Here is an 11,062-nt window from a genome sequence, read left to right as displayed (position 1 = left end):
GGTCTTGTTTCATGGGCATTTGACCTGTGCAGTCACAATTAGTTTACTGCTCTGCTGTAGCTGACATAATTCTTAATTTCTGAACAAGGGATTTCCACAATATTATTTTGCACTAGACCTCACAAATTATGTAGCAAGTACTGTTAGTAAGAACTGTTTATTTCACTGCCATATTCACAGTGCCTAGAAGACTGACTAGCATGTATTAGTGCTCAATAAATATCTGTCTATTAAATGAATGAATGTTGTACCCATGCTCTCTAAAGAAATTATATAAATTATTTGGATATAGGGCTACAGTTCTTAAACTTTAACACATATAAGGATTCTTTGGGCTTATTTAGTCTTGTTAAGATATAGATTTTAGGCCCTAGATCTCTCAAAATTTAGGTAGTATGAGGCAAGGCCTGTTGAAATTGGATTTTTAAATAAGTATCTTCTGTGATATTGATGTAGGCAGCCCTTGATAAGCACTTAAAGGAAAATAAATATGGGAATGGAACCACATGATTTTAACCTTGATGGCCTCACCTAGTAGTTTTTATGTACCTTTCATCACCGGGGTACTGGAGTGTGGAGGGGGCATAATCATCTGGCTTACTCTTACTTGTCATCCATAATTTAGGTCAAGAATTATTGTAATAACTATTTTTTGACATTATATTCTTTATTTCCCTCAGTTATTTTTTATTTTTCCACTATGTTTCCATCACTTTGTGGACATCTTTTTTTTTTCCTACTCAGCATTTGTTCTTTCTTCTGCTGGTAATTGTACCCTGAATTTCATCTGGGTACCACCTCTTGTCCTTCTCTCAGTCACTGTACTTCGAGAAGAGTTGATTGCTCCCTTGAATTAGGGTAACAATATGGCTCTCATATCTAGTCAATCAGAGTATCACATTTGTCTGTTCATGATAATTTGTTCAAATATGAGCAAATGACCGAATCAATGCAATGTAATAACATTTTACTGGAAATTGTTAAAGAACGTCCTTTCAGTTACATTAGAAATAAAACTGAGATAATAGAAGCTGTTTGATTCTATGGAGACTGAAAACAAAGCCAACTGTTGGAAGAGAACAAAGATGATAAGACCAGGATCTTTTGATATTCCTTGAGCCCTAAATCCAGCTATGCATGACGCTAGCTTCACCTATGAGCTTTTCAGTTATAAAAATCAACTAATTTTCACTTTTCTCAATCTATTTTGAGTTGGATTTGCTTGTAATCAAACCAATCCTAATACACATAGGAATCAGTAGCTGATAAATACTCTAGCATACTGGCCCATAACCTTTTTGGCAGCAGAGAGCAGTGCTCCTATGAGAATCTAATGCCTGATGATCTGAGGTGGAGCTGAGGCAGTGAGGCTGGCATTGGAGAGCAGCTGCAAATACAGATGAAGCTTTGCTAGGCTCACCCGCTGCTCACTTCCTGATGTGTGGCCCAGTTTCTAACAGGTCACAAACCCATTTGATCTGTGGCCCTTGGGTTGGGGACCTCTGCTCTAGCACTTTTGCTAATTATAACTGTGATTTCCTTTTCTATCTTTATACCTACTCCACATATACTACCTTGTAGCCTTATTATTCTGTGAGCAATTTTTTTTATTCTTTCGGTTTCATTGAGAAATGATATACATCACGTGTAAGTTTAAGGTGTACAGCATGATGGTTTGATTTATATATATTATGAATGATTACTACAATAGGTTTAGTTAACATTCATCATTTCATATAGATACAGTAAAAAGAAAAATATTCTCCTTCTAATGAGAACTCCTAGGTCCAACTCTCTTAAAAACTTATCTTATTGCTCTATATATCATACAGCAATGTTAACTATAGTCATATGTATTAATTACATCCCTAACCGGAAGTTTATACCTTTTCAACTATCATCCTCCAATTCTCTCTTCCTCTATGCCCACCTCTGATAACCACAAATCTGATCTCTTTTTCTAAGCTTGGTGGGCTTTGTTTGTTGTTTTTTGTTTTTTGTATTCTACATATAAATGAGATCACACCATATTTTCTTATTGTCTGACCTATTTTACTTAGCACGGTGCTTTCAAGGCCAATCCATGTTATCACAAATGGTAGGATTTCCTCACTTTTTCTGGCTGAATAATATTACATGTTTGTGTGTATGTATACATACCACAATTTCTTTATCCATTCATCTATTGAGGCACACGTAGGTCATTTCTGTGTCTTGGCTATTGTAAATAATGCTGCTATGAACATGGGGGTGCCGGAATTTTTTTGTTCTAATGTGCTCATTTACTTTGGAAATAGATGTGAAATTGCTAGATTATAGGGCCATTCTGTTTTTCATGATTTTAGAAACCTATGAGCAACTTTAGAGTTGTTCTTTAATTTCATATCCCCTGAAATGATTATCAAAATATATTGCAAATATCAGGCACACAGTAACATTTGGTAAATGAAAGAAAAATAAGTTGAATGTTCTATTTTCCTCGTGAACTTTTGAGCCCAATGAATAAAACACCTGTCATTTTCATACCTTGTCAGTGTTTTCATCCTTTCTTCTTTGGGTATGTTTACTTTTGAGTGCCTTTTATCATTCTCATTGGTAAGAAAATCCCTGATTCTTTATCCTTTTATTTTTACCTTTAGAAGCTAGCCTTTTTCTCTTTGATTTGTTACACAGCCACCTGTTTTATTATCTATTCAGTTTTTAGTCTTGATTACATTATATATTTTGTTTTCTTTTTTTGATAGCAATTGAGAGTCATTCAGGCTGTTTTCTATAAGCATTTCCTCTCATTTATAGGACCTCACACTGAATTTACTTCCTGACACCTGGGAATAATATTTACCATCTATCTTTTAATGTACATCTAAGGCTCTGTCTCTACTAAACCTAGATGACGATTGAGTAAAATTATTCTCTATGAATCTTTCCAAAGTTGAGGGAAATAAACAGACAATCTCTCATTTATTTAATCATTGGAAATATGTCAAATGGGCATCATGTGTCTGATTCTAAGGTCGGTGCTATAAGAATTACAAAGATGTAAAACATAAGGCCCTGCTCTTTGAGAACAATGATGGTGGAGAGAAACAAAGTAAACATAATTCAAGGCAAAGAGAAAAGAACGCTACACAGGTTGCGTAAGAGCTAAATGAGGTGAGAGCAGAGTGCATACATTTGATTTGGGACTTGGGGATGATTCAGTTTTGGCCGCAAATCATGGGTGAAAATTTTAAAAGTGAGAATGTGTCACCCAATGGAGTTTAGCAGTAAGAATAAAGATATGGAGTCTCTATTCTTAATCCAGTGCTACATTTCTGGTATAGCAAGTAGAGCAGAATAAAATGTACTTAACTTAAGCAAATCAGAGAAAAGACAAGCAGTACCTGAATTATTTGGAAGATGTGCTGAAGAGGGATGGGGTTTTTCATTACTTCTGAGTAGTTCCCCACAGCGCAGCAGGCTCCATGTGTGCACTGGCAGCCAGAAGCTGCCATTAGGAACACACTGGGAAGTGAGGCCAGAACAGGTAAAGTAGTATTTTTCTATCACTGCTTTAATAAGTAATCACAAACGTAGTGATTTAAAACAATACAAATTCATTATATTGTCGTTCTGTAGGTCAGAAGTCTGAGTCTTATTGGGCTAAAATCAAAGTGCTGGCAGGACTGTGCTTCTTTCTAAGGGAGAACTCATTTCTTAGACTTTTTCTAGCTCCTAGAGACTCTTTTAGTTCACCTTCAAATCTCTCTGACCACTCTTCTTCCCCAGTCACACTTCCCTCTGATCAAAGCTGGAAAAGGACTCCTCTTTAAAGATCTGCGTAATTAGATTGGGCCTACCTGGATAATCGAGAATAATCTCCCCATTTTAAGGTCCTCAATTTAGTCATATCTACAAAGTCTCTTTTGCTATGTAAGGGAACGTTCATAGGTTTCAGGGATTAGGATGTGGACATTTTAGGAGGCCATTATTCTGCCTACAATGGGTGACTTAAACCAGATTATTAAAGGAATTTGCCATACATGCTCCAGCAACATATTTCAGGCTTCACTATATGAAGTATTATCCTAATGACAGCAGATGCAGTAAGAACAGAGCAGGGTGAAGAGTTCAAAATACTCAAACCTAAATATCTTTGGAAGCCATGACCTCGCAGACAAACAAACTTTTCAAACAATTTTCTAAGCCCTTGAATTCCCCTTTGTATATACCACCACTATTTGCAAACATATCAATGAATAAGATTTACATTTTGTATATTAATTTCTTTGTTTTTCTTTCCTCCCTCTAATGCCATTAGTGATACAAATACCACTGTGAATATCTTTGAACTAGGAAACAATATTGTTTTGGTTTGTTTTGTTTTAGATTAGGTATTAAAACCCTAGAAGACATATTGTAGATTACTAAACATTTGACTCATCAAAGAACTCTTCATAAATACATAGAAATTTCTATTGAATTTAATTTGACTCAAGGAAGTCACAAATTGGAAGTAAATAATTTGTAAGCACCTAAGAGATACAAAGAATTTACATGTCTTTGTTCTATAATTAATCAATTAATTAAACAAACAGATATTTATTAAGGATCTACTATGTGTCAGACACTGCTTAACTTCTGGAAAGAAAGTAGTAAACAAAACAGGTAGAAATTCCTCCCATCACGGCACTTAAATTCTAATAGGGGTAATAGACACTCTTCAAGATAAGTAAGTGGGCTAAGTGATATTTTAGACAGTGTTAAGGAACAAAATAAAGTAGGAAGGGCAATATCAAATATTAAGGAAGGTTGAAATTTCTAATGATGAAAGTCACTGAGATGACTTTCAAATTAAAACCTGTAGGAAATGAAATAGATCAGTTTTAAAGTTGGAATGTTCACAGTTGAAGCTTAGACTCCAGTTGACTGGTACCACTTCGTCTGACCACTGGGTGCTTCTGCTTCTTCTTCTCCTATAACTCCAGGCACTTTCCAAAACTCTAGAAGAGCTATGTGCAAGGCAAACATGGATCAGACTCTATTCTACCTTCCAGTTGTTTACAGGGAAGAAAGACAGGGCTCATTCAGATTAGATTTTGTAATCTAAGGTACAAAATGGTTACTAAAGCACCATGAAAAATCAGGGAAACAAGACATGTTTAAGTAAGAGTTCTGTTTCTCACCAAGAAAGGCAAAGAGCCAGAAAAGCATTTGATCCTATAAAATTCTAAAATCAGTCCCTCAGAGGAATAGGGGGTCACAGTTGCTATTTGAATTTTCTTTCTTTTATTATGACTATGAAGCAAGACCTTAAGCAAATCAGAGAAAAGACAAGCAATACCTGAATTATTTGGAGGATGTGAGTGAAGAGGGATCTGGTTTTTCGTTACTTCTGAGTAGTTCCCCACAGCGCAGCAGGCTCCATGTGTGCACCGGCAGCCAGACGCTGCCATTTGGAAACACAGGACCCTTGTCTGACATCTTATTCCTGATGTCTTGCTTGTCAGTCAGTCTCCAGCCACCTGGGCTCTTTCCATTATGTTTTTGTTCCTTGTAATAAAGTGTATTTTCTTTCTTGTCGAACAAGCATAAAGATATTCAGAAAATAAAACCAGGTGCCCATTGAACAAGGTTCCAGCCAGCAAGCACACAGATGAGGCATCTTAGCCTCTCCTGTAAGTTTCCCAAGAGGAAAATGTTGCTGCTGACATGAATAGCAGAAGCCAGACAATGATTCTTAGGGAAGATAAACAGGCCTGTGATTCCCTCCTGATGGCTTCTACTCCTCTTCTCGGTGACCTATCATGGGGCAAAAGGTCATGGGGATAATTCTGCACCTGCAGCCTGGGAAGGCCAGGCTCAGTCCTTGAAAAGAGCTTTCCTATAATTGATGCTAATTATTATTGAGCCAAATGCATCCTTTCTTTGAGGGGCAGGTGGGAGGCTCTGTCACTGTCAGGGAGATTCAACCAAGAGCAAGTTTAGAATTCTTTGTACAGCTGTATATATACCCAAGAAGGCCCAAGTGTTGCATACAGTCTGTTCATAAAGAATATATCAGAAATTTCTGCAGCTTCATAACAAGATGTTTAGGACTCAGGTAAATGACAAATGCTACCCAGTACCCAGTGCCAGAATATCGAAAGGAAGTGTACGATTTATTTACTGGGGCTCGAACTCCACTGCAGGGACTCTGGTCTGCTTGTGAGATTTTGCACCCTGCCATCTGTACTCTGAGACAGGTTAACAACAACTTTAGAGACCTTGGAACCCTCTTGGGATCTGTTTTCATGGACATCCATCTGCTTTCTGGTGACTTTAATGGGAGGACAGGCTCGGTAAGAACGATGAAGAACAGAGAATAAATGAAAGGAAATTCACCCAGCTGTAGGTAAAGCAGGACTGGATTTAGCAGAATGCCAGAATGGATATGAGAACTTAACATTAACCACCCACTTTTTGGAGGAGAGTTTAAGAGAATGTTATATTATCTTGGGTCAATACATAATTTCTACTTTTTCTTCCTTGGACTATAGTTTAATGTTATTTTTTACATTTTCACCATTTAAGTTCCTTTAAAAAAATTAACTTTATTGGGGTGACATTGGCTAACAAAATCATATAGGTATTTACCCCACATATTTGAAAACATTTATTCCTAACGATATATGATCCCTGATGTTCATACCAGCATTATTCATGGTGTCTAAGACATGGAAACAATCGAAGTGTCCTTTGACAAATGATTAGATGACTTAATGTTTTTTAAAGATTGCTTTTACAGGTCAAAATAACACTGCAGAACTGTACAAAGTGTTATATTGTGCTCGAATTTGCAATTTTGTTCATAATTCTGATTGTTTTATTTGTAAAACTATAATAATGTCCCTTACTCTAACCATTCATCAGAAGAGCAAGAGTCTACATAGTCACTCACTCATCAGAATTTTTCTACCCAGACTGTGTTCTGGGCATTTATTCTGGGTTCTGACACAAAAATGAGGAAGGCCCTATCTTTCTCATTATTTTTCTTTCAGTATTTGAAAGATGCTGCTCCACTATCATTTAGTTAGCGTTGTTTCCAATGAGACATCTACTGTCATTCTTTGTTTCTTTGTATGCAATGTGGCTTTTTTTTTTCCTCTGGCTGCTTTGAAGATTTTTCTCTTTATTAAGGTTATAAGCAATTTAATTATGTTAGTCCTTGGTGTAATTTTCTTCAGGTTTTTTGTGCTTGGGTTCTTTGAGCTTTTTGGGTCTGTGGGTTTATTGTTTTAATCAAATTTGGAAAAAATATTGTCCTTTAATTCTTCAATAACACATGTATGCTTAAAGTTGGTCCATGGTTTGCTGATGCTCTATTTATTATTTTAGTCTTTTTTCTTTCATTTTTTGATAGTTTGCATTGCTAGACCTTTAAGTTCCCCAATTGTTTTCCTACAACATTTAATCCATTGTTAATTCTGTCCTTCAGACATTGTACTTTTGATTTCTAGTTCTATTTGTGTCTTTTTAACTATCATCCATGTTTCTTTTAACATGCTTATGCTATATTCCTTTTTTAATATGTGGAATATAGTTATAATAACTTTTTTAAATGTCCTGTCTACTAATTTTTTCATCTGTGTGATTTATGAGTCTATTTATATTAATGAATTTTTCTCCTCATTATAGACCTGTTTCTTTGTATGTCTGGTAATTTTTTATTAGATGCAGGTATTATGAGGTTTTCTGTTTGAGTAAGGAATATCTCTTAAATCTTCTGGAGCTCAGTTTTGCAATGCAGTTGTTACTTGGAGACATTTTGACCCTTTTTGATTTATCAAATGGGACAAGAGTGCCATTTGAACTAGGGCTAATTTAGCTTTATTACTGAGGCAATAACCTTCTGAGTACTCTACTTAATGTCTATGTATTATGAAAATCCTCCACTCTGGCTGGTGGGAATATGGTCTTGTGTACAGTCTAGAAATTGCTCCCTAGCCTAGAGTAGTTTCCTCAGAGGCATGTACTGATCACTTCATAGCTGAAGATTTGAAGAGAACCTTCTGTAGGTCTCCAGAGCTGTCTCTTCGTTCTGGTGCTCTTCCCTAGTTACCTTGGCCTATCCATATTCTCAATTCTATCCTGCCAGTTTTGAACCTGATTTGGAATTACCTGTGATGCCTGTTAAAATGGAGATTGTGAAGCCACCCACACTATCCAAATTGTAATTTCTGAAGATATGGCCCAGAGTTTTGCAGGTTCATAAACTCCCAAGGTAATTATCTAATACAACTAACTTTGAGAGCCACGACATTGATTAAATCTTTTTCAAGATTTATCAATTGCCAAATCCAGCAACCTTCTCTGGATCTTCTTTCTACTTAACTTTGCTTGAGATACTGCCACACTTGTGCTCTCCTCTTGGATATTCTCAGAATTCTAATGTATTAAAACAGGTATTTCCCAATTATTTCAGCTCAACAATTCCCCATGCATTGGACCAGGGAGAAGAAGAATTTGGCTTGTGACTTAAGAGACCCAAGTCCTAGACTGGACAGTGCCACTGACTTATTCCATTAGACTATGTCCAGATTTTAGTTTCTCCATCTGCAAAATGAACAATAAAAAATTAAATCTACCTTACGGGGTGGCTATAAATGATAAAATTAACTTAGATATAATATCTATATTTATTCTAATGGTCTCTCAACTTTTCTTTTCTTTCTTTCTTTCTTTCTTTCTTTCTTTCTTTCTTTCTTTCTTTCTTTCTTTCTTTCTTTCTTTCTTTCTTTTTAGGCAAGGCAACTCGATCGACAGATTGCAAGGACCTTGCCAGTTTACAATCCTTCATTTTTTATTTTTTACGCTTATAGCACCCCGGTCTTCCTAGGTGGTCTCCCATTCAAGTACTAGCCAGGCTGACCCTGCTTAACTTCCGAGATCAGATGGGATCGGGCTTGTTTAGGGTGGCATGTCTGTAAACTCAGCTTTTCTTTATGTGTTCCATCTATTTGTTCTTCCATTCTACATTCTAAGAGTATCCATCAGGGAGATAATCCAGCTTATATATTCTATTTTATATATTCTATCTTCTATATATTCTGTCTTCTGCTATGTCCAATGTGCCACTCAGCACATTTATTGAGTTGTTTTTATTTTTCTAAGATCTCTAACTATTTCTTTATCATAGAATTGTGTTATTGTCTTATGAATGTGATACCAACTTAAACCTTGTTGAGGATATTAATTGTACTTATACATTGTATAGCTGTCTTCTGTTCTTTTTACGTGGATGCCTTGGGTGTCCTTTTATTTGGTGAATAAGGTGCTCCTTTTTCTTGATGTTGGTTTTCTTCAAATCTTCAGTGAATCTTGATTGTTCTTATTTTCATGTGATAATCAATGATTAATTGTTTGTAAACATATGTTCTGATTAAAGTAGCCTTCTTTGGAAGCTGTATGAGAGGATAGGTATGTTGTCTGCCAGACTGTGAGGATCCTTCTAAGTGTGAGAGTTCCTTATTTATCCCATAGTTTTAAACTCGTTGGGGTATAGCTGTACTTCCATATGCCCAATATTTATTCAAAGAGTCTTTTATACCAAAAATATACAGTCAGAAAGACTTGTGTATATGGCTTTCACATGGAAAACTATTCTACTGCTCTCCTCATTTATTTCTTTCTCTGGTTTCCTCATGGATGATGAAGTTTCTTCAGATTTCACTCTTTTTCCTCTATTTTTCATCACAGTACTAAAAACCCTGTCCTGGAAGGTCTCTCTTTTTTTTTAAACATTTTTGTTTTTGGAAGGAGTTAAATAAAGGATATTTGGAGAAATTATAGTTACTGTCTGTTGCTTTGTATAAGTAAGCATAAGAGAGGTCACATGACTAATTACTCAGAATATGGTACTTTAGTTACTCTGATTATTTCCTAAAGATCTCTTGTTTATTGACTCTGAGCTTTGATTATATGTGAATTTGCTTTTAACATAATTTTCTCATCTGTGTGTTTTAGATTTTTGTTTTCTCTGATTTTGTTTTTCTGACATTCTCACTCCATCTGCTTCCTATTTTTCAAGAATTCCTCAAAATTTCCCATGAACTGATGACATTTTTTTCTGTTTGTCATTGTTGTTGTGGATTTGTTCCTTTAAAAACATTTAAAGATGGCTGTACATGCTCAGCCCCCATCTTGAAATAATCTTTACCATAGAACCTCTAATTTTGATAATCTAAGAAAACAAGTTCGATGGTTTAAATAAATTCTTAGAGAACAGTTTTTTCTAACTGTATCCCCAAATTTGAATGTGCAGCTTATTCGGAACTTGTTTCAATCTTTACATGGTTGCTTCATAGAAGACCTCTTATCTGATTTCAAAACTGGTTGAAGAAATGAAAAGTTGATTGAAAAAGGGAATCATAAATATGATACATTGATATATTTTATCCATGTAAATTATAGCTGTACATTTTTGTGTTAGTCTTTTAATTAAGAGTCATTTTATTTTTGAATACAGATAACCCTGTTTATAATTCCCATTCATCAGTCTTGCATAGACCATGTCCATAACACATTTTCTGTGTTTCCAAGTTTTGGTTTCTCTATAGTTGGACAAGAACCTAAAGTCTTCTATGTGGATGGTTCCTCTATATTTATAATTTTTATCTTCTTGTCTAATTCATTTACAGTTGCCTAGCCCCATCTATGTTGCAATAATTATTTTTTTTTCTTTTTAAAATAAATTTATTTATTTAAATTAGTTTCAAGTCTACAGTACATTGGTTAGACATCTATAATGTTCATAAAACGATCCCCCAATTGCTCCCTCCCTCTTCCATCCTCCACTTAGTCATCATATTAATGCTAACTACATTCCCTCTTCCATATTCTCCTTGACCAACTATCAACTACTAATTTGTACTTCTTTAACCCTTCACTTCATTCTCTTAGCCTCTCAAGCCCCCTCCTCTCTGTCCATCACCTAATTGCAATAATTATTTTAACAATACTCTTTTTACAATTCTTCAAACTAGGTTTTTTTTTTTATTATTAAAACAACTTTCTTTAAACTTCCATTTTATTTATTTATTTA

The 11,062-nt window shown here is 35.3% G+C and overlaps 1 pseudogene; it reads right to left on the bottom strand.

The window, feature by feature from the left end:
- Window positions 1-8,831: 8,831 nt before the first annotated feature.
- Window positions 8,832-8,950, bottom strand: LOC118605138 (annotated as a pseudogene).
- Window positions 8,951-11,062: the final 2,112 nt, after the last annotated feature.

This window comes from Rousettus aegyptiacus, unplaced genomic scaffold (genome assembly GCF_014176215.1).
Source record: "Rousettus aegyptiacus isolate mRouAeg1 unplaced genomic scaffold, mRouAeg1.p scaffold_m13_p_1, whole genome shotgun sequence".
NCBI lineage: Eukaryota > Metazoa > Chordata > Mammalia > Chiroptera > Pteropodidae > Rousettus > Rousettus aegyptiacus.
Note: the sequence above shows the minus strand (reverse complement) of the source record. Positions and strands in the feature narration are given on the sequence as shown.